General features: G+C 40.3%; 2 long non-coding RNA genes across 3 annotated transcripts; both read right to left on the reverse strand.

Moving 5' to 3' along the window:
- Positions 1-337: 337 nt before the first annotated feature.
- Positions 338-3795, reverse strand: LOC147992643 (uncharacterized). 2 transcript variants are annotated; one of them, XR_015609481.1, is made up of 4 exons: positions 3539-3795; positions 2489-2675; positions 1089-1175; positions 338-1012 (listed from the first exon to the last, which is right to left on the reverse strand). It is a non-coding gene; the product is annotated as an uncharacterized LOC147992643 (long non-coding RNA). The 2 variants fall into 2 exon arrangements; XR_015609480.1 differs by having other exon boundaries at positions 3454-3795.
- A 12710-nt stretch (positions 3796-16505) lies between these two features.
- On the reverse strand, positions 16506-17388 carry LOC147992644 (uncharacterized). Its single transcript, XR_015615381.1, has 2 exons — positions 17257-17388; positions 16506-17180 (listed from the first exon to the last, which is right to left on the reverse strand). It is a non-coding gene; the product is annotated as an uncharacterized LOC147992644 (long non-coding RNA).
- Between the last annotated feature and the right edge of the window lie 3780 nt (positions 17389-21168).

The raw sequence follows: 21168 nt of genomic DNA on the forward strand, positions 1-21168 counted from the left end.
AAACTTAGGGGTCACCTTATCTGCCGGGAAAAACTAGTCAATGGAGGCAAATAAACTGCCGGGAATGCATTTTGCCGGCATTTACAAACTGCCCTTGAAAGTCCTGTCGGGAAAGACCATTCCCGGCAGTTACAAGAAACGCCGGCAGATCCCCTGACCTACATGCCTGAAGCTTTGCCGGCAGTTAGTACTATTCCCGGCACATAGATTTTTGCCGGCAGACTGATATTACAGGGCAGATAGAAGTATTTCCGGCAGTTAATGTGCCCTTAATTAAGTACACCGCCAACACAAAAAAAATCCCATTCAGGTGTGTATACATGGAACATCACACATGTAGAGCTAAAGTTGCATAATATATATCTCAACAATACATCATGTCTTCATACATACATAGGTATACATTTATAGGTTCACAAGTCCAGTACCGCATCACAACATACATAGGTATACACTAGCGGGTGAGTTGCCTTTCAAGAATTTGTGCAAAAATTTGTGCGTTGTCTTTTCAATTTTTTATAGCACATAAGGGAAGAGAAAGAGAGACTTACTAACTATGGAGTATTGTTTTATTTAGGATGATTGTCTTACATAACTTAAGACCTATAGGTACTACAGGTACACTGGCCAGTAGATAGATTTGCTTTCTGCATAGTGATGAAGTGGAAAAGACAAAAGCTAGTTTCCTTTGCGCGTCCCAGGTGGTTTGTTGTTGGTGTAGATGATCTACGTGTTGTTGGAGAAGCGCCATTGACAACGGAGTGGCACCAGATCGGAGAACTGTAGCAGATCTTCTCCAAAATACTTGCAGGGCAAGAGCTTGAAGTTGAACAGGAGAACTGGATGCAGATCTTTCTCCAGGATACTTACAGGGCAAGAGCTTGTATTGCGCATCATCATAGTGAACACGGCGTGGTTGTACTCGTTGATGACACTTTGGAGCAACTCATCCTTTATAGTGACCTGATATCAAAGAAAGCTTTTTCCACCAAAAAATAAATTTCCTTCATACCTGCAGCAAAATACTTATCAACACAAGGGGCTGGCATCACATAAGAAAAGCAAATATGATAAGATCATGAGATTACCTCAGTCAGGAAAAATGCAGAGATCTTTATTCTCTTCATGCTTCTTTGCAACTTCCTTCCTCTGTTGCCGGATCAAAGTAAGGTGATCTGCGGTCACAAAATTGATAGGTAAATTTCATGATTGTCTGCCAGTTAATCAAGCAATGATGGTCCAATACTAAACAAAGATACAAAATGCCTAGCACGGTGGCCATTCGATGAAATATATGATAACCTCATAAATAATCACAGTACAATAAAAATAAAAATGATTTGTTAGATAGAATCATGAAATAGAGGAAAATGTATTATTTTTCTATTTTTTAGTACTTCGGGAAGGACAAATAGTATAACGTACCAGCAACTTCCTTGAATCTAACATGCTTATGTCATTTCATAATATGGGCTTGCACACAAGAATCAAATGGAAGCATGGTAGGCCGTTTCTTCTATCTAATTATAGTATGGACAAATAGTACAACAACAATTGAACGTGAGCTGGAGCATTTAAGCATATTTATGTACAGCAAGCTAGAACTGATATTTTTTAATAAAAATGACGGTACAGTAAACAGAATTTACAAGCTATACTTGTACAAACGCTCTCTAGAGGCAACACCCAAATAGTTCAGCCCATCGGAAAATGCTCATAATTCTGAAAATGTTACAGACTGAACCTCCCAAGGGACGATGCACGGAATTCAGGGATGGCTGGGGCCTGGGGTGTACGACACTGAGCAGTGAGAATGCACAGAATACAGTTTCAAGTCGCCCATAATAAACCAAGATTAGATATCTCTATACCTAAATATAAAATTTAGATGAGCAAAGAAGATAATTAAATACATGTAGAAGATAGTTATAGGGAAAAATCATAAATGATAGGATGCGTTATCCGTCATACTTGAAGGACACATTGAAGCTTATTCAAAAATTCAAAGACCAGAAAAGCATCAGCTCAATGGAAGTTTTGAAGGATCATTGTACGACCCTATAGACAAGAGATACTAATCTTGAAAAACAACCTGAAGAATGTAGGCTGCATTGAAATCTTTCTATTTCTGAAAAATTAATATCTTCTCTGCAGTTGTATGAGGCATAGAAAAAAATACCTCTGTCCCTAAATATAAGACATTTTTCAGTTCAAATCAAACTGCAAAAACGTCTTATATGTAGGGACGGAGGGAGTACTAAACTATATGAAATTGATAAAACATAGTTTTGAGAACACCATGAGGATTTGCTGCATTTAACTTTATGAAATACAGAGAACTATCAATTAAAGGTAGATCTGAGAGGAAAGTGTTTGGTGTGTACTCAACTGAAGAAAGCAATTGGTGCGATTCCATCAATGTACAAAAATGAATTATGAGAAGCACTAGAAACTGAAGATATCTGGAAAGAAGACGATAAAACCTAACCTGACCAGTCACTAAACCATTTTACTTTGGTGGCGAGCCAAGGAAGCACTCTCTTGATGGTGACCCCCGATCACATCCTCTTCCGCTCCCTGCAAGCAGAAGAATTTTCTTTGCATTCCGTTTTGCACCATATCTGAGCCATCATTCAACATGCATCTGGACAGCTTTGGAGCCAGTAAGGTTTTTCCTACAAAGATAGGAGCGCTAAGTATAAACCTGTTAGGAGAAAAGGTGAATTTATGGCACATGTATTCTAGTCAATTTGTTCGCCCACATGTAAATTTTAGGAGAAAAAGCCAGCTACAGCTATAAACCACAAAATACTAACCAATCTCCACAACTAAGAAAATATTACAATGAATACATGTTACATGCCGCCTGACAAAAGTCCCTATTCAGTCACTTCTATTGGCTCCCTGTATATGCAGAATTGCAAACAAAATATCTGAAAACAACTAGATTTATTATTTGTCCCAAGGCAATGACACCAGAATTAAAAGGGCTGTTTGCAATACAGAAATTCTAAGGAGGACATATGAATTTGATTTTACCAAGAGGGGAAGAGAGACTAAAACAGAACATATTTAGTACATACTAGTTATCATGCAGTAAAACTCATCTGGACCATTCAATTAGAGAGAATAGCCTCTTCAAATAGTTAGTTGTACTACATATTTATCATGAAGCAAAACTCTCCCTGCTGCTCCCTTCTCCCTCAAACCATTCAAAATAAACTTTATCCCTCATTCAGTTACTATTCGTACTTTCATAGGAAGCAAAACAGAGCCCTCATTCAGTTACTATTCGTACTTCCATAGGAAGCAGAACAGAGCCCTCATTCAGCTAATATTCGTGCATTCATAGGAAGCGGAACAGAGGAACAAATAGGTATAAGAGGGAGCTGCGTACGGACACATGCCAAGGAAATTTAAAGCAGACGAATGGAGAGGTGGTTGGCGTCAGACCTGCAGGCTTGCTCATGATGGCGGGGGCACACCATAAGGAACGAGAGTTGAACGGCGGGGAGAGGGCACCGAAGGTCAGGCTCACCTCACCAGCGCAGCCGCCATGGTGAACGAATCTGCTGACGCCAAGGTCGACTGTGTGCTGTGGACGGAGGCGAGATCGCTATGCTGTTCACGGAGGTCGCCTCCGAACTCGTCGTTGACCTCCAGCGGCGGCGTGGATGGGGGATGCGAAGACAACGGCGTGGGTGGGGATGCGGAGGCGATGGCGTGGGCGATTACGGGATTTGTGGGGCGATGCTGGACGGGGCGGTGTGGATGAAAGGATGGGGCGACGGCACTAGGCGGCGGCGTGTGGGTGAGGGATTCGAGGCGACGGCACTGGGAGGCGGCGGTGCTGCTTGTAGCTCGACGACGATGGGATGGTGAGTGCGGCGGCTGAGGGAAGAAAAGGTGGGGACTGGATGCGGGAAGGGGAAATAAGTTAGGGTTACGTGACGCTTCCAGCGACTTCTTATCGTTTCGTGTCTCCCGCGGCTCCTCGCACGCTTTCTGGGCCGAAATTTTCAGGCCCGCCAACGTGCATACCGGCAATGAATCCGCCCTTGTTTACTTTTCAGGGCAGATGTGCTGACGCAAAAGATGCCGGCAGATAGACTGCCCTTAAAGGTTAACTATTGCCGGCAGATAACACGCCCTACAGTTATTTTCCTGGCAGATAAATCTTTCCCGGCATGTTAGTGACCCGGATTCTTAACCTTTCCCGGCAGTTGATTGCCCCTAAAGTTTTGTCGTGGTGTAGTTATAGGAGGAAGAGCATCCAAATGTGATGCAAATCTAAATATTTTCTCGACAAAGAAACTTAAACTAAAAGCATCCATCAACATCCCAAATACTTAACAAAACATAACCGAGGAACATCATCGAATAGGAACATCCCTACAACTAAACTAAAATTGAAAGCATCCATCATCATCATCATGAACTGGAACATCATCATCCTCATCATCATCACATTGAAGTGTACTTGCCATGCACCCATATAATCATCCATGTATCTTTTGAATCTACAAAGAAAATAACAAAATGAACCGTTAACACACAGTGCATTAAGAAGTAAGAACCACTTTGCGCACACTTACTGCTCATCAGCACATTTTTTTTGGTCTGGACAGCAGTCTAATAGCAAATAAGAAGAAACAAATAAACAAGATAGCACTACAATTTGAACACAAATTCGTATGTGATTATGAGAAGATACCAGCATGAGTGTTAGTTGTCCTTGATGACTAATCCAGACGCCACAATATACGACACAACCTACAGAAAACATGGCTAAGTAAAATTATATGGACATTAGCCTAAGTGCTGATGTGCATAGGGCAATGTGATTGACAGTACCACTTCTCTTTTCTTCTCTAGTTGGTTAGCAAACTGGACCAAAACGGTTTGTCATCTGAAATTGAACCAAAACATCTAGTTCTAGTTGGTTTCAGTCATCCACCAGGAAATAGGGAAACCTATAAGTGCTCACCACGCTTTGAAACAAACCTACAGCCCTAAATCCACTGAAATGAATTTACATATGGTCATCACCAGCCTAGAGATCCATTGCTAATTCTTTACATCTACAGTAAAACTGTTTTCTGTGAACCAACAGATCTATTTATTTCTAAATAAATCCACTGAAACCTACAGCCCCAAATCTTATGAATGTGCGTCGACAGCAGCACACAGAACCTAGCACAGCTCAATGGCCATTGACAAAACGAGCAGTAGCACGGTAAGGAGAGGGAGAGAGTTTACCTTCGATGGCATCGTCCATGACTTGCTCCACGAACTCGACTTGCTCCATGGCGTCCCCCTGCATCGTGTTGGAATACCTAGTTGATTTTACTTATACTAAGATTCTTTCATGTGAAACTAAATAGTGGAATTAATACATGCAGCACACAATATAGGCCCGCAGTTTCTGAAACCCAACCAAGAAAAAAGAAGTAGGTTGTCTACCAGGCCATGCCTTGTACCTTCAGTTCGGTTTCAACTCTGGTATGATGTCCCGTGAGAGAAACAAAAATACAACAGAGTCAAATATTGTCGTCGGTAGGACCTTACCTGCCAATTCAAAAAAGATAATGCTAACTTATCAAGGGATCATCATCAAGAACATGCACACTATTGTTCAAATTCTTACTATGGCAGTCATTACGTTATTGTTCAACGATGAGTAAATATTTTTTGGAACAATGAACAAAAAGAGATGGTTCAAACTCTAGACCCAGAAATGGATGGTTGATAATCGATACGGTGTATACTGTTCTAGGTACATAATAATGGGCAAAATACACTAATTTGTATTCAAATTGCTGAAAGAGTAACTAATTTGTAGTGGAATGGCCAAAAGAGTACCTTATATAGGGACAACTTGTAGGTGATTATTTCCTTGTAGTGTATTTCATGTGTACAAGATGATAGTATTAAAAAATAATAGTTCATCAAGGTTATCCTTGTATCTATTTGTTCTTTCCCTTTCCGTATAGAATTTGCAGAACTAAACCATTAGTTCTTTCCAGATTTTAAACATGTAATAGGCAGAATAGAAGTCGTTCCTGACTTTTAGTGGAGAATAGTATCGAAGAAATACATCTATAGAAGCACTGTGTCCTGAACTCATGTTAACCACAATAACAATATCCTTTTTAGTTGAAAAGGCAAACTTCTAATATTTAAATATTATTCATGATTTTTGAAGGATACATCGAGATACCATGTTGACAAAAAAGATAATACAACTGTGATTATTTTGACTAGAAGTGCATATGAATACAGAACAGAATTTATATTGGACACTGTACTGAGATAACACTACATCAGCTCCGAGCTGTAACAGAAATACCTATATTATTTTCGGAAAGCAAGGGAAAACATCTAACTTACCGCCAAATAGTGGTTCAAATATTCATCACTTGGTAATAATTAAAAACACCTTGCTGATGCTATAGTCGTACATAATAATCATATGTGTGACTAAGAAAACTTGAAGATCAACTTTTATTTCGGAAGGGAAATAGGAGCAGAATCTTCAAAATATAAATCAATAACTAACCATTAAATAGAAAAAGAAATAATTCTGCTCAGTTTCAAAGCCAACATGGCAATACATAAGGAACCATATACATATCGTGGCTGTAGCATGTGCACAGCAAGCCATCGCATACTAAGTTAAGATGTACAACAGAAATAGTATATTTATGCTTCATTTGTTCAAATTACATGGGAGAACATTATAAGATGAAGAAATTCCACAAAGCAGCACTATTTTTCGGTGAAGAAAATAAAAAATCTAATGGTTAAATTGATAAGAGGATTTTACACATACGTTTATTTTTCTTCAATGGGGACATGAGCATCTTACCTGATCTAACGGGGCCAAACCTCAAGACAGGAACTGAGTCGCGCCATGACTGGACAATGGAGGACTTGGTTACTTCCATCATGTCACCCATGTCGTGGGCAGCACCTATGGTTAGGATTGGTTTTCACTTGGGATTGGTTTTTCCCTATAGAGAAGGGATATACAGCCAGTTGGTTGCACGTCTAGAGGAGAAGAAAGAGCAGAGGTTAGAGAAAGAGGGAGATAAATGATGAAACCAGGGGAGGGGGTGCACTCATCGAACAAGAGGAGGACGACATGGCCACCGGCGCCGGAGCCGACGTCCGAACCCTAGCTATGGGGGAGGGTCGCGGGTAGGCTTTGGTGGCTGCAAGGGCCGGATCTAGCCGGATGGGAGGGCACCGCAATGCGAGGGGACCTGGGGCTGTGCTTCGCGGTGGTGAGATTCGCCGGACATCGCTTGAATCAGCCGCCACAGGTTGAGCAGTGTAACATCCCGATTCTCAGAATGTTTAAGATTTTTTTTCCAAAAATCAGGGCGAGAAAATTTCATTTGTTTTATTGTTAACAAAGCTTAAATTGGACTTTTATAATTTGGAGGATTTAATTTGACCTAATGCGAACTTCAATTAAATTTGAGTTTTGTTCTTTTCTTCTAGTTGGGTTTTATCTTTTGTCTTCAACACATTTAAACACGTGAGTCTGCATTTTCGTGGATTTCTTAGATTGTTTGATATTTGTTTCAGCTTCTATTAGTTCTCTATATTTTCCAAAAAGAGAAGTCAATTCTTTTCCATATGTTAAACACTAGGCCAAATTTCCTAAGCCCATTCTAGACCATCTTTATTTTTTCTATTCCGTGTTCTCTCAACAGGAATGGGCCAAAGGCCAACTTTTATTTTTTTTCTTTCTGTCCCACTTGGGCCTAGCTGAACTAGGCCAACACCCAGCTCTCCTAGCGAGCACCTCCTTTCCTTTCTGTACATTCACGTTCACAACTAACAGAAGAGGAAACCTCAACAGCCACCAAGCATGTTAACCGATGCCCTTCCTTTAATTCCTCCTTCGTGCCTATTTCTCTCCACTTCCTTTTCCTCCCAACCAGCGCCTCTTCTCCTTCCTCTTCCTTTTTCCTTCTGTACGCTCCCTCCGCTCCCTCTACACACACAGACACACAGAGAAGAAACGTACAGCCACACCTAAAGAAGAGAAACAGCCCTCCCTCTTTCCCATAAATCCCATCAGTTTCCAAAAACTGCAGCCCCTCCTTTTTGTGCGCCTCCACCTCCTCTTCCACCCCGCATAAACTCCAGCCTCTCCCTTCCTTGTTCTCTCGAGAACACTTTGCAAAGAAATGGTGCTCCATGGACACCGGTGTTCGACCCCGATGAAGGAGGCCATCCCCATCCGTTTCCTTGCGCCAGGAACTTCTTCTCTATGCCATGAATCCATTCAGAGAAGAAAGAACACGATCTGTCGACCACACACGAAGAATTCTGCATGTCCGCATACACTGTTCATCAAGGTCGTCGCACCGTTCCGTCAAACTCGGTGAGCCTCTATCAAATTCCTTTTGCACGCGTGCTTGTCATCACCTAGTGTATCCCGTAGACATCATGATTCCACCTATCTCTATCGTTGGCCGCGTGTGTCCGAAACCGAGATCGATTGGTGGCAACGACATATCTTTTTTGTTTTCTGTTCGTCAGATGGTCTTGAGGTCAACATATGAAATGATAGTTTTGGTCATAAGAACTCGGCGGTATATTTAGATTGTCGTTGTAATAGGTGTGTTGTGGGGTGGTTTTAATCATAGTTGTTTTGGGTAAAATTCAAGTGAGTTTCTTGTTCGGTTAACTTTTATGTTAATATGTTTTTTTTATTGCATGTTCATGACATGTCTAGAAGTTACTCCTAAATATTTCATAATGTTAGGAGTGCATGCTAATCATCTCATATATTTTACAGAGAGTGTCATGTGATTTCTTAGACGTATTTGTAGGATTATTTAAATTGTCAAATATAATATGATCTTGATGGTATTTTTCTTTGGTGCGTGCGTAGTCCTATGATATGTCTCTTTACAAGTCTTTGCAAATTCTTACCATGTGTGCGAGTTGATTAGTGTATCAGATTATTATTGTTCGTAAATGCTTGTCGGGTGTTACTATTTTAATTAGATTTGGAGCATTGATAGGTAATCGTATTGTTATCATTTAAATAATGCCTAGTACCGTTTATGGTTCTATGTTGAGAATGCGCACATATTTTTGGTGAATTGTCTCCATGCTTAGGACCTTGTAAGATTATTCTAAGCTTTGTTTGATTTCTTTAATTATTAAAGACTTCATGTTTTCTTATTTTCTTATTGTTTAGCATGAAGATATCTTAGATATGGTTTGCATTTTCATTTCCGTCCATGTCGCATGTTCGTTTTATTGGTTTGAAAGCATGGCATGCCTCTGATAGTTATTAGGCATCATTTGTAGGTGTTTTGCATAGTTTTCTTTATGCTAGATGTCAAATAAAATGCCTTGTTGTTTGGAAATGAGTGCATTATAGTTTGTTGTGTAGAATATAATTTCCATCTTGTTCCTCTTCTTTCTAGATGTTTGTTATCCATGATTTCATGGTTGGATGCTTTATGTCATTCATATTTGTATTGCTATATAGAATCATTCTGATGGAATAAAACTAGTTTATTGCATATTGATAATTATCATGTGTGTTTATTTATATTAGTTTATTACCATGCCGTATTAACAATTACTTACAGTAGAATGCATGTTTGGTTGTATGCATACCATGTACTATATCATTTCTAGTTTGCATTGTATGACTACACATATGGTTAGCCCTGATTTACATTATAGTAGTCTGTTGACCTTGTGTATATTTTTATTGAGCAACTTCTTGCTTGATCAATACTATGCCATGTTTCTTGGAATTGTATAAATGGATTTCATAGCATGTGTGTAACGACCCGTGTGTCGTATGATGCTTAGGTTGTCCAGTTATGTATTAGCAAGTCTAGGTTGTACTAGGTAGAAATACATGTCATGTCATTCATGCTAGTATAGCACATTGCTTGATGTGATTGATGCCATGACCTAGATGTGTTCCTGCTTAGTATGCTTTTCCCTTTTGCTTATAAGTCACAACTAGCATGATAGTGTTGTGTGCTAATGCCATTCTTGATAGTCATGTTAGTTGATATCAACTAAGTTATGTCGTAGTTATAAGTTGTATTCTACTGGTAGCATAGTTTGGCATCTTGTGTCATGATCATCCATGCTTAGCATTATATCTAGTCTACCGCACTATTACATTGGGTACGCCTAGACTTCTTCATATCTACTTTATCTAGTTGAAGCATTGTTATATGTCTAGTTGTCACTCATGCAAGTGATCTTTCATGTCTTATTTTGTCGATGTGCTATAATTGAGTACTTAGTCTCTTGTGCATTCTTATGGATGATCACTTTGGTCTTATGATAGCCTCGAGAGTGTTGGGTCTTGTTGCGATAGTTTAGCACATGCTTAAGATAGTTTGCCTTTCATGTTAGTTGAGTTGTATCTTCCTCATATGCTTAGTGTGCATAGTTTGATCTACTATGTAAGCATGAAGTGGTAATCTTATTGTTAGTGGTTACTTGAGTATTTGTTGTTCTTTAGTAGTAAGGCCAGATTCCAGTTGAGTATCTTATCATGATCACTCGTATGTGTCATGCTTGTGTTATTTGCTTAGACATCTAGTGAATCTATACTCACATGTATTGTGTGAGATGTATGTTATTATTAAGTTGTTTAATTAGTTTCTACCTTAATTAGTATTGGTTTGTCTTCTTTTATAGATATGCATGCTAATAGTTTTTATGATTTATGTTTAGTCTTTGATTGTTGTTAACCATTATGAGTATTTGGATTCATCCAAATATTTATTCTCGGTTGATTGTTACTCTTAATCATATCATGCCTAGGATAGATGTGCATCCATTTGTTCAATGTGTTGTGTAGTTCTTGTTAATTGTTTGACAAATTAATTAGTTTGATATAGTGCAGTTGATTCTGTTTCCTTTTAATAATATTTTAGGTCTAGATGAGATCATTTCATTTCATATTGTTGTATGATGTTTCGTTTCTTGACTAGAATGGTTTGTAATGTTGGTTTAGTTGTCTTATAGAATACTTGCTTTCGTTTGATTATATAGTTGTTGTATATGTTTGGTTGCAATTGACCATTATAAATATTTAGGTTCTGTCTAAATATTTATTTGACTTTTACCTTCATCATGTCATGTTGTAATTGTGTGGTTAAATGCATAGGATGGTTCCTTTTCATGTGTGTTGATGCCATTGTGTTTGTTAGATAGTAGTTTCATATATAGTTTGTCGAGATGTGCAGTGGGCACTACTAGTGTTTAATTGCATATTCGTATTGGAACGTTAGTCTTGATCGCCAAGTAATTCTTAGCTGTGTCAACCTCAACCATGTCACTTCAATGAATCCTTTCTCTTACATCCTAATCAACCTCATTTCAAAGTCTCCATCTTGAACAATATCTTGTTGTCCATCCAATTTTAAATTGTTTTGGATGTTATTTGGATTTACTTTTGCTTTGGTATTTATTGTTTGTCTTTTGCTGTCGTTCCGACGAGTAGGGAGTGACGATATCGATGTTGGACATGGACAGAACAGGTTACTGAAGAAGGACTCAACAACGAAGGCATGCCTCCTTCTTTGATCATACTTATCCTATGGTTTACAAAATTGCATTGAGTTTTATTGTTGCTATGTGCATGCTATTTTAATTCTCGTAGCAAGCGTGTCGATTGACACATTACCCTGATCCGCTTGTCGCCTATTTACTTGACACCTGAGTAGAAGTATATAATTCCGGTAGAGTAGAAATGCTTAGCCATGCTTATCACCCTGTAGGTGCCTTGTTGAATGACCTCCGAGTCATTGACAATTGAAACTTAATGCTGAGCTAGGCCGGTTGGCCCTTGTTGACCCTCTCTATCCTCTTCTACTCTGGGTGAAACTTACCATCTGAATACTGGTGCGGGCGACAGCTGAATCAAGGATTGAAGGAGCAATTGGCTGCCCTTCACGAGTTGAAGGGGACAATCAGTCATCCGTGCCGCTTAAGGCCTAATAAGTCTTGGATTTGAAGATTGTGATAATAGTACAACCACATGCTATATGGGCACTGGCTTGGTCAAGTAAGCTAGTCAGCCTTAGGTGTCGATGTCGCCGTACCGCAGATGGGATAGCTGCCTTGCGAGGAGTATACTCGGCACAGATGGGGGGACCGGTTTGAGGACATACTCTCAATTCCGTGCGCCAGACCCGGTGGGCATGTCACATCTTTGGGGGATCTAGTCCAAAGACCTCGTCACAATCCCCTGCCGGTACACCAAATGGAGTACTATACCAGCGGCCACTGGTGGCAACAAGTCGGGATTGTGTCGTGTGGGTAAAGTGTACGACCTCTGCAGAGTGTAAAACTATTCGAATAGCCGTGTCCATGGTCAAGGACAGCACATGAATCTTTCTCGACATATAGGACCTGTCTTGCTTATTCCCTCTTTGCCCCTTTTCTTGGAACCTATGAAGAGTGTGAGTTGATCGAGGATCCTCACTTTGATGAAAGTTATTCTAGAGATAAAACTTGTTTTCATCAAAAACTGCTTTTATCCAAATGCTATATTTTTCAAACAAAATTAGCTTTTATGCAAATGAGCCATACAACCTTCCTTTGAAGCCACATGTTGCTATTAGGTCCTTCCCCGAGGGAGGCATGTTGAGTACATAATGTACTCATGGCAATAATTTTGTTGACAACGGAGTTCCATGAAGGCGAAGGTGATGACTACGACTACTATGGCGACCCGTAGGAGTGAGGTCACGTGGACTACATCGACTGCCTGTGGCCGAGATGGAGTCGCTACGCATTGTACTTTCCACTGTTTTTTTTTCTGAATGCAATAAGTGTCATGAGACATTTATCTAGGTATGCCTTGTGGCAAGATATATTTAAATTGTAATACCTTTTATGTATTGTGCAATGATATCATTTCACTGTGTTGTCAACAATGATCCTGGGGTTGACAAATATACACAGGAGGGTCTGGAAGTTATTTCCGGGTTCTCACAAGCAGCGAGGAGCCACGTGAAGAGAGAGATGGGTCGCGAGAGTGATGGGTGGGTAGGGATGATGTGGATCCGGATGTTTGACCGTCATCGATCTACCCTAGGCCCGTCCATCCCTAAACAGGCCCAAACCTTTATGACAGACCTATCCGTCATGGATGTACATGACGTGGCAGCTGATGTGGCATCATGGTGGATCTGACGTGGCAGCCCAACAATACAGCCCATTTATATTTGTACAATCATTAATTTAGGCCCATATAGTCCATTTGTTTATTGGGCCTTCACCCATTTTTTAATATTTTAATATTCTTTATAGTATGCCTTATGTCCACATTAATTTTACTGGATTATTATTGGCCTTGGCCTGCTCCATCCCATCTTCGGCCCAGGATGCGAAATACTTATCCACACAAAATAAGTAAAGAATCTCTATTAAACTAGAAACAATATTGTAGTGCACAATTACAAATTCACAACTACAAAATAATGATCACAATAACATTAAAATTACAAATCAGTCACACTAGACATTTAGATAAACATAATATGTAATCGTGTTCGCAGTAGTATCATTGTTCCTATCCAAGTGGAGTAACCCATCTAAACCAAACCCAACTGTCTTCTGTTCTATCTCAGTTACCTGCAAAAGAATAGCTAAAAAATGTGAGAACTATCCACATGAGGAATAAATTATGGGAAAGATTCATACAAACCCTTATTTAAAATGACACTAATTAGCTCACCCGCAATAAATGAAAAGTACAAGGAACAATATACAGCAACATTGCATTTGTCAGTCAACATGGACATTTTATCGTCAGGCAGAAAAGGATTTGGCATGCAGAAAGAACACATAGGCACATCTTAGTATCACAAAGAAATAAATCAAATATAAATATTAATAGTGAGATGGTTGGTGGAATATCTATCCTGGAAAATTAGAGCATCATTCAGTTACTATATGTGGCTAGAACAAATCTTTACTAAGATCGTTGAAATAAATGTCCTATTAAAATAAAGAAAAATGAAATATTATTAAACATGTATACTTCCGAAAGAGAAATATATACTTTGGTGCTCTAAGTTTATTAGTTCTATGGTAATTGTTGAATTACAAAACAAGGGCAGAAATGTACACGGATGAGTGCAAGATTTAGGATCTGTTTGGTTTGTGCCAGAGTCAGCCTCGCCAAAGGAGGACACGCCAAATAATTGGTGAGCGATTTGGCCGCCGGCGCCTCGCCAAATAGTTGGTGCAAATATAGATTAGAAGAGCTATGGTGGGCAGGGCGAGCCAAAACATCAGCGCTCATCCAAACGAACTCACCAGCCTGGTCAACTACCAATATTTTGGACAGGCGGCTGCGGGCAGCGATCCAAACATCCCTTTAAAGCTTTCACATGCTTAGCTCCATTCACATGGATAATAGAAAAGGTTTGCAGAGAAATGCACTTCTAAAGGGCACGCAAAAAAATTTGATAATATTGCAAAATACATGAAGATAAGTAACTGAATATATACTTCTTGCATATATAAGAGAAACTGAATGCCATGGTAACACAGGCTAAACCTTAGGACATGCAAGAATGTTAATGCATTGTAAACCTCAGGAGATGCTAGGGTGTTAACCTCAACCCACAATTGTAGTGGATGATTGTAGGAGTTTCATCTGTTCAATACTGATTTGAAAGCTGAGATCAAGTTACACAGAACAAAACTCTACGAAAATAAGGCAAGAAAAGGAAAGAAAATTGAGACTTAATTAAGTACACTCATATTAAACTAAATAAACATACACTGCTATAACCAATTATCAGTTACATAAGTAGACGGTTGGCATTAAATATGTAACAGATATTATTCGTTGCAATATATTATAGTAATTAAAGAGTTGACGTGCATACTTGTGAAAGAGACATGTGAAAACATTCAGATTTGTTGTAGTGCTCAAACCATAAGGTCCAGTATAGCATTTATCCATTCAATTCACATTACCCAGTGGTGACAGCATGATCAAGTCTCACAACCCTATGTGTACTTTAATTTAGGCAGGAAATCACACAGTGGCGAAGCCACACTATAGCTGGGTAGTCAAGCGACTACACAGCAATTTGACATGCCAGAGACTACCACGTCTGCCTCCCCCACCGGTAAAAAACAAGTTCTATAAACTGACTACAACAGACCCATTTGTTATCTGCTTTGCCTATGATTTGGCTGGCCCAATATAGCAAAGGAAATTACGCAGCCATCCTAATTATATAGCTTCCCTAATCAGCCAATCCTCAAATCCTGTGATTACTCTTACTACTACTACTTCTCTCCTTTTCACCTTCCCATGTAATCCCTAAAGGCCAACGGGGGCACAATACCGGCAGGTTGGAGCACATCATGCATGGATGCGCATGTTGCACACCAAGCAGCGTTGATGCTGCCGGCCGCCAACCGCCTGCTGTCCGGAAACACCTCCGTGAGCATGGCCACGTCCTCAGCCAGTGTCCGACTCTCTACAGTACTGTACTTCTGGTGATCGGCGAGTGCACAAGGAGTCTAGCACAAGGTCCTTTTTCTTCTATTTGTACGCTACATCTTCTTCCTCTTCCAATTTTTTCTCTTATTAAGTAATCAAGATCTTGTTTTTCATAGTAAAACGCTTGTTTTTGACTTGTTAGGTCTTGTATTTGGTAATGACACCAATGATAAATGGATAAATTTGGCAAAAAGCTGCAACCAAAAATATGTGTGGTCTTTTCTGTTCCTATTTATTTTGTCCATAATTTTTTCATTTAAAAAACTTGACAAAGCAATGTTCAGATCCTGCCACCGCCACTGAAATCACATACGTCAGAGCAGACATACATTGCCAACAAGAACAACCGTCCAAAAAATAAGAGCAGGAGCAGAGCTGGTTACCTATGGTGGCTGGTGTTTGGTGGAGTTCGAGGTAGATGCACGGCCGCCGTTCCTGCTATGCTGCTCTATGTTGGCTGCTTGCCACCGACAGCCAAAGGGATGCGCGCGTCCGTACATCAGAGAGAGGGACGCGAGCAACCTTTCCTCTACAGGGATCCACGACCACAGCATTAGTCGGAGCCGGCAAAAGAACCTGGACGGGGGTCGCGGAGGAGTACGAGGCCACGACGTCCACTACACCATGACAAAAACTTAGGGGTCACCTTATCTGCCGGGAAAACTAGTCAATGGAGGCAAATAAACTGCCGGGAATGCATTTTGCCGGCATTTACAAACTGCCCTTGAAAGTCCTGTCGGGAAAGACCATTCCCGGCAGTTACAAGAAACGCCGGCAGATCCCCTGACCTACATGCCTGAAGCTTTGCCGGCAGTTAGTACTATTCCCGGCACATAGATTTTTGCCGGCAGACTGATATTACAGGGCAGATAGAAGTATTTCCGGCAGTTAATGTGCCCTTAATTAAGTACACCGCCAACACAAAAAAAATCCCATTCAGGTGTGTATACATGGAACATCACACATGTAGAGCTAAAGTTGCATAATATATATCTCAACAATACATCATGTCTTCATACATACATAGGTATACATTTATAGGTTCACAAGTCCAGTACCGCATCACAACATACATAGGTATACACTAGCGGGTGAGTTGCCTTTCAAGAATTTGTGCAAAAATTTGTGCGTTGTCTTTTCAATTTTTTATAGCACATAAGGGAAGAGAAAGAGAGACTTACTAACTATGGAGTATTGTTTTATTTAGGATGATTGTCTTACATAACTTAAGACCTATAGGTACTACAGGTACACTGGCCAGTAGATAGATTTGCTTTCTGCATAGTGATGAAGTGGAAAAGACAAAAGCTAGTTTCCTTTGCGCGTCCCAGGTGGTTTGTTGTTGGTGTAGATGATCTACGTGTTGTTGGAGAAGCGCCATTGACAACGGAGTGGCACCAGATCGGAGAACTGTAGCAGATCTTCTCCAAAATACTTGCAGGGCAAGAGCTTGAAGTTGAACAGGAGAACTGGATGCAGATCTTTCTCCAGGATACTTACAGGGCAAGAGCTTGTATTGCGCATCATCATAGTGAACACGGCGTGGTTGTACTCGTTGATGACACTTTGGAGCAACTCATCCTTTATAGTGACCTGATATCAAAGAAAGCTTTTTCCACCAAAAAATAAATTTCCTTCATACCTGCAGCAAAATACTTATCAACACAAGGGGCTGGCGTCACATAAGAAAAGCAAATATGATAAGATCATGAGATTACCTCAGTCAGGAAAAATGCAGAGATCTTTATTCTCTTCATGCTTCTTTGCAACTTCCTTCCTCTGCTGCCGGATCAAAGTAAGGTGATCTGCGGTTACAAAATTGATAGGTAAATTTCATGATTGTCTGCCAGTTAATCAAGCAATGATGGTCCAATACTAAACAAAGATACAAAATGCCTAGCACGGTGGCCATTCGATGAAATATATGATAACCTCATAAATAATCACAGTACAATAAACATAAAAATGATTTGTTAGATAGAATCATGAAATAGAGGAAAATGTGTTATTTTTCTATTTTTTAGTACTTCGGGAAGGACAAATAGTATAACGTACCAGCAACTTCCTTGAATCTAACATGCTTATGTCATTTCATAATATGGGCTTGCACACAAGAATCAAATGGAAGCATGGTAGGCCGTTTCTTCTATCTAATTATAGTATGGACAAATAGTACAACAACAATTGAACGTGAGCTGGAGCATTTAAGCATATTTATGTACAGCAAGCTAGAACTGATATTTTTTAATAAAAATGACGGTACAGTAAACAGAATTTACAAGCTATACTTGTACAAACGCTCTCTAGAGGCAACACCCAAATAGTTCAGCCCATCGGAAAATGCTCATAATTCTGAAAATGTTACAGACTGAACCTCCCAAGGGACGATGCACGGAATTCAGGGATGGCTGGGGCCTGGGGTGTACGACACTGAGCAGTGAGAATGCACAGAATACAGTTTCAAGTCGCCCATAATAAACCAAGATTAGATATCTCTATACCTAAATATAAAATTTAGATGAGCAAAGAAGATAATTAAATACATGTAGAAGATAGTTATAGGGAAAAATCATAAATGATAGGATGCGTTATCCGTCATACTTGAAGGACACATTGAAGCTTATTCAAAAATTCAAAGACCAGAAAAGCATCAGCTCAATGGAAGTTTTGAAGGATCATTGTACGACCCTATAGACAAGAGATACTAATCTTGAAAAACAACCTGAAGAATGTAGGCTGCATTGAAATCTTTCTATTTCTGAAAAATTAATATCTTCTCTGCAGTTGTATGAGGCATAGAAAAAAATACCTCTGTCCCTAAATATAAGACATTTTTCAGTTCAAATCAAACTGCAAAAACGTCTTATATGTAGGGACGGAGGGAGTACTAAACTATATGAAATTGATAAAACATAGTTTTGAGAACACCATGAGGATTTGCTGCATTTAACTTTATGAAATACAGAGAACTATCAATTAAAGGTAGATCTGAGAGGAAAGTGTTTGGTGTGTACTCAACTGAAGAAAGCAATTGGTGCGATTCCATCAATGTACAAAAATGAATTATGAGAAGCACTAGAAACTGAAGATATCTGGAAAGAAGACGATAAAACCTAACCTGACCAGTCACTAAACCATTTTACTTTGGTGGCGAGCCAAGGAAGCACTCTCTTGATGGTGACCCCCGATCACATCCTCTTCCGCTCCCTGCAAGCAGAAGAATTTTCTTTGCATTCCGTTTTGCACCATATCTGAGCCATCATTCAACATGCATCTGGACAGCTTTGGAGCCAGTAAGGTTTTTCCTACAAAGATAGGAGCGCTAAGTATAAACCTGTTAGGAGAAAAGGTGAATTTATGGCACATGTATTCTAGTCAATTTGTTCGCCCACATGTAAATTTTAGGAGAAAAAGCCAGCTACAGCTATAAACCACAAAATACTAACCAATCTCCACAACTAAGAAAATATTACAATGAATACATGTTACATGCCGCCTGACAAAAGTCCCTATTCAGTCACTTCTATTGGCTCCCTGTATATGCAGAATTGCAAACAAAATATCTGAAAACAACTAGATTTATTATTTGTCCCAAGGCAATGACACCAGAATTAAAAGGGCTCTTTGCAATACAGAAATTCTAAGGAGGACATATGAATTTGATTTTACCAAGAGGGGAAGAGAGACTAAAACAGAACATATTTAGTACATACTAGTTATCATGCAGTAAAACTCATCCGGACCATTCAGTTAGAGAGAATAGCCTCTTCAAATAGTTAGTTGTACTACATATTTATCATGAAGCAAAACTCTCCCTGCTGCTCCCTTCTCCCTCAAACCATTCAAAATAAACTTTATCCCTCATTCAGTTACTATTCGTACTTTCATAGGAAGCAAAACAGAGCCCTCATTCAGTTACTATTCGTACTTCCATAGGAAGCAGAACAGAGCCCTCATTCAGCTAATATTCGTGCATTCATAGGAAGCGGAACAGAGGAACAAATAGGTATAAGAGGGAGCTGCGTAAGGACACATGCCAAGGAAATTTAAAGCAGACGAATGGAGAGGTGGTTGGCGTCAGACCTGCAGGCTTGCTCATGATGGCGGGGGCACACCATAAGGAACGAGTGTTGAACGGCGGGGAGAGGGCACCGAAGGTCAGGCTCACCTCACCAGCGCAGCCGCCATGGTGAACGAATCTGCTGACGCCAAGGTCGACTGTGTGCTGTGGACGGAGGCGAGATCGCTATGCTGTTCACGGAGGTCGCCTCCGAACTCGTCGTTGACCTCCAGCGGCGGCGTGGATGGGGGATGCGAAGACAACGGCGTGGGTGGGGATGCGGAGGCGATGGCGTGGGCGATTACGGGATTTGTGGGGCGATGCTGGACGGGGCGGTGTGGATGAAAGGATGGGGCGACGGCACTAGGCGGCGGCGTGTGGGTGAGGGATTCGAGGCGACGGCACTGGGAGGCGGCGGTGCTGCTTGTAGCTCGACGACGATGGGATGGTGAGTGCGGCGGCTGAGGGAAGAAAAGGTGGGGACTGGATGCGGGAAGGGGAAATAAGTTAGGGTTACGTGACGCTTCCAGCGACTTCTTATCGTTTCGTGTCTCCCGCGGCTCCTCGCACGCTTTCTGGGCCGAAATTTTCAGGCCCGCCAACGTGCATACCGGCAATGAATCCGCCCTTGTTTACTTTTCAGGGCAGATGTGCTGACGCAAAAGATGCCGGCAGATAGACTGCCCTTAAAGGTTAACTATTGCCGGCAGATAACACACCCTACAGTTATTTTCCTGGCAGATAAATCTTTCCCGGCATGTTAGTGACCCGGATTCTTAACCTTTCCCGGCAGTTGATTGCCCCTAAAGTTTTGTCGTGGTGTAGTTATAGGAGGAAGAGCATCCAAATGTGATGCAAATCTAAATATTTTCTCGACAAAGAAACTTAAACTAAAAGCATCCATCAACATCCCTAATACTTAACAAAACATAACCGAGGAACATCATCGAATAGGAACATCCCTACAACTAAACTAAAATTGAAAGCATCCATCATCATCATCATGAACTGGAACATCATCATCCTCATCATCATCACATTGAAGTGTACTTGCCATGCACCCATATAATCATCCATGTATCTTTTGAATCTACAAAGAAAATAACAAAATGAACCGTTAACACACAGTGCATTAAGAAGTAAGAACCACTTTGCGCACACTTACTGCTCATCAGCACATTTTTTTTGGTCTGGACAGCAGTCTAATAGCAAATAAGAAGAAACAAATAAACAAGATAGCACTACAATTTGAACACAAATTCGTATGTGATTATGAGAAGATACCAGCATGAGTGTTAGTTGTCCTTGATGACTAATCCAGACACCACAATATACGACACAACCTACAGAAAACATGGCTAAGTAAAATTATATGGACATTAGCCTAAGTGCTGATGTGCATAGGGCAATGTGATTGACAGTACCACTTCTCTTTTCTTCTCTAGTTGGTTAGCAAACTGGACCAAAACGGTTTGTCATCTGAAATTGAACCAAAACATCTAGTTCTAGTTGGTTTCGGTCATCCACCAGGAAATAGGGAAACCTATAAGTGCTCACCACGCTTTGAAAC

Source organism: Triticum urartu, chromosome 1A, assembly GCF_056163025.1.
Source record: "Triticum urartu cultivar PI428250 chromosome 1A, HENAU_Tu73, whole genome shotgun sequence".
NCBI lineage: Eukaryota > Viridiplantae > Streptophyta > Magnoliopsida > Poales > Poaceae > Triticum > Triticum urartu.